Consider the following 4106-nt stretch of genomic DNA (forward strand, 5'->3'; position numbering starts at 1 on the left):
CATTTGCTATCAATGCTTTTAACATATTGTCATTGCCGAATAGGTTGGCACTTTTGTCACTCTGGGCACTATTGAAACAATTGATACTGAACGTGGCTGGCAATATTTAAGTTGCAATACCACAACAAAAAAGTGATGCCTACAACCAATGTTGACGCTGATAACTGTCCCTTGTTCTTCTGCAATACATGTGATAAAGAATACAGTGATGTCATTTCCAGGTATTGTATTTTTAGATATACACACATTTTAGTTAGATAGATCATCATCGAAATGATATGTGACATTTATATACTCCTGTTTTCAGGTTCAAATTAATTGCCCATGTTAAAGACGATAGCGGTGAGGCTAATTTTCTTTTGTTTGATGCTAATGCTCAACAAATTGTGCATCATTCTACCGCTGAACTCTATGACGAGGTACTTTTAGAAATTCCATTGTACATCAATTAACACAATAAATTCTTTTGTTTAACCTATCTCTATGTAATTGTAGAATGAAGATGAAGACTTCTTACCAGAAGCAGTTAGCGATCTCTTTGGTAAGAGAGTCCTTTTTGAGATTTCAGTTGATGCTGATAACATCAAAGGAAAGAACTCTCAGTATGTTGTTCGATTGGTTACTGATGAGCGTGAAATGGTTAAGGAATTTGCTGATTTGCCTCCTAAACCGGTATTACACTGATTATAATTGCGAAGAATTTGATTGTTACATTAGCATAATATTGATTCGATTAAATCTGTCTCTTGCAGGTCCTAATGTTGGAGTCCGCAGATGAGATTTCCTCTGGTTCTAGTGGTTTTTCAGGAACACCTTTGTCTAAAAGAAAAAGCTAACAAGATGAAGACAGTTGCCTTGAGGATCAACACTCTGTCAACAAGAAACTCTCTCAAAAGAAACTCAAGGGCGAGTGATCTGTCGGTTTTTGAAAAAGCTTTACTTTCTATTGTTATGGCTGTGTTTGCATCATTTTTTTAATTTTGTCTAAGTACCTTTGTTTTTGATTTTTTTAAGATTTGGTCTAAGTACCTTTGTTTTTGTTTTTGTTTGGATTAAAACTTTTAAAAGTTCCTAGCTAAACCAGATCCCCTTTATTAATACAATATACACAAGGACACAATTGGTAACGTTTAAGAATAATTACATTCGTAAAATGATAATGGAACCGATCCCCCTTATAGGCTTTTATTGGCATAAATACAATTTGCCAGATGGATAGTGATGAGTTAGGAGACCGATTGTATTCAGGAGCATCCCGTTTTCTGACTATTTCGATGACTGTATGTCAATTTAATACTATTTCATGTTAACTTATATTTAGAAACTTATAAATCTATCAAATAATGTTAACCCGTCAAATTGCTTACAAAATTTATTTTAATTTTTGCAGGTTTCTAATTGATTTTGCTTTATTTTTCGAGAATTGTACTTCATAATTTATATTGTTTATGGATAATATTTTGATTTTGATTTTTATTATATTTTCTTTTAATATGTCTACATAAATGTTTTTTTTATTAATATTGGAAAAATAATATTATTCACCTAAAATAAAGAATTACGACACATATACAATACAATTCTAATTAATGATAATATAAAATCTGTTACTTCTAAAACTATACACTATTTATTCCATATTTTGAATGAAAGTATCTTCGTAAACACACAAATTATTTTGGGACGTTGCAATTATACATACACACAATATCTGCCTCTTCATACTGAAGTTACTTTGTTCCCTCTCGTCCATCTCAAATATTGAGTACGAGCTTTTTTTCATGGCTGATGAATTCTCCCAAAGACGGTAGTATTATGTTATAAAATCCGTTACTTCTAAAACTATATAAGATTTATTTCATATTTTGAATTTTCTTATGTCCGCACAGGGTACGGGCCGGTCACCTAGTAACTAATTATGTTCAAACCACCTGGACCGAATCGGGTAATATATTTATTTTTGGTACAAATATCCAAATCCTTTTAGATACATTTGTTATTTAGATAATTTTTCCTATACATATTAACTGAACTCATCCAAACCGAGAAAGATCAAACTCAAAACCACACATAAATTCAAAACAAAAAAGAATAACAACACCCGAAAAAAAATAACTCGTAAATGGATAACCAATGTTTATGCCTAACTGATTTTATAAACTAATAAAAATGATTATTTCTATGTGTTTAGCTAAATTAAATAAAATAGAAAGAGTTTTTTATTTAGTAAAATAATTATGTGGAGTGAAAAATTAAGTGATAATAAATGTAATACCCTTTATTATTTTGATTATTATTATTCACAAAAACATGTCTTTGAATTATGTTTTGGCTATATAATTTTTCACCGATTGAAACTAAAATATAAAAAAAAGTTATAGTAAAACAAACTAAACATAACGTTTAAACATATGCAAAACCTAGTTATTTTACATCAGTACTATTATTTGCGAAGTGATTTTTCGCAACGGAGCTCTCACATGAAAAGTTAAAGTGACTAATATCATTCATACCCTTAATGAATAAAATATACAAATTTGCTCAAAAATATAAAAAAACGAATTTAAATTTATTTTAATTAGATAAAATATATTTTAGTATAAAAAGGTAATTCCTATATATTGTGTTCGTTAATGAATAAAATATATAAATTAGCTAAAAAATAAAAAAAAAGAATTTAAAATTATTTTAATTAAATAAAATATTTTTTAGTATAAAAAGGTAATTCCTATATATTATGTTGTTAACTGTATATATATTTCTAATGCATGTAATAATAAATATTTACAAAATGACTAAGCCTGCATGTGCGGGCGAAACACTTAGTTTTTTATTTTATAACTGGCACAAAGTTAATAATGACTAACTAATAAATAAAATTCTGCACTATTATTATTACGATAATATAATTAATTATGTGATGCATTGTTAAGATAACATAATTAATGAAATTGTCAAAATGAATGAAATATGAAAAGATAATTAATATAATTATATTAATGAAATTAATAAAAAGACATTATTTTTTATATTGCTATTTATATTTCCAAACAATTCTCATTTATACTAGTATTCATGTTTCCAAACGGTACCAAAATGTATTTCAGTTTTAATAATATATACGTAGATAATAGCAGTTTTCAAATTATATGGAGCGGATTAAGATTCAATATTTATGTGATGTGTATAATAGCAAGTTTCACCTGAGATTATTAGCTCAACCTGAAAGGACCCTAGCCATTGTGTCTTGGAGTAAGTGTGATAAAAATGCTAGGTCACGACCTTATCCATACTTTCATTATATATCATATACTATCACTTTATTTACTACGAAATTTCTGAGACGAGATGACTAGTGTGATAAAAATGTGCTTTTAAAATACGAGAACAATAATTCAAAAGCAACTACAGATATTTTCAATGTGATTGATCCAGATCAGTTCAAACTGGTTCAAGGTTGTATGTCAGTTGAAGAACTTGGGGGGATACTCTGATCCTTTAATATTATTTGATAAACATTATAACCTTTGACCTATGCCACGTATTATTATCAAAATATTTTTTTAAATCCATAGAAAAGTAGGTTTGTTCATTTAAACATATACTACTAGGGCCGGCCCGCCATACGGACGGGATGATAATTTGAAAATAATGTAAGCCAGATTTGCAAGCGCTGCATATTTTATGATGACAAATTCTACATCTTAATAAATATTTTATTAATTTTTAAGAATTTTTGTATTTAAAATATTTTTGCATTTAAATCAGTGTTTTTAAATTTGATACGAACCCACGGTCAAACTGATTAATCCGGTGGTTCGATAATTCAATTTAGGTTTTTAAAAATATCCATAATAAAAAAATCACGAAAACTCGAAACTAAATCGATTGAACCGATAGATGACCAATATGTAATATAATTTGATTTAAATTGTTATAGTTTCATAATTTGTCATCTTTTAATCCAAAAGATTGTATGTATTTTCGTTTTTTATAAATTATTTGAATTTTACCATTATTTAATTTATCTAAATAATTTGAGAGAAAATTGTTAGAAATTATAAAAAAAGATGAAATATTAGTTAAACATAAATATTAACATCTAA

Source organism: Brassica oleracea, chromosome C2, assembly GCF_000695525.1.
Source record: "Brassica oleracea var. oleracea cultivar TO1000 chromosome C2, BOL, whole genome shotgun sequence".
NCBI lineage: Eukaryota > Viridiplantae > Streptophyta > Magnoliopsida > Brassicales > Brassicaceae > Brassica > Brassica oleracea.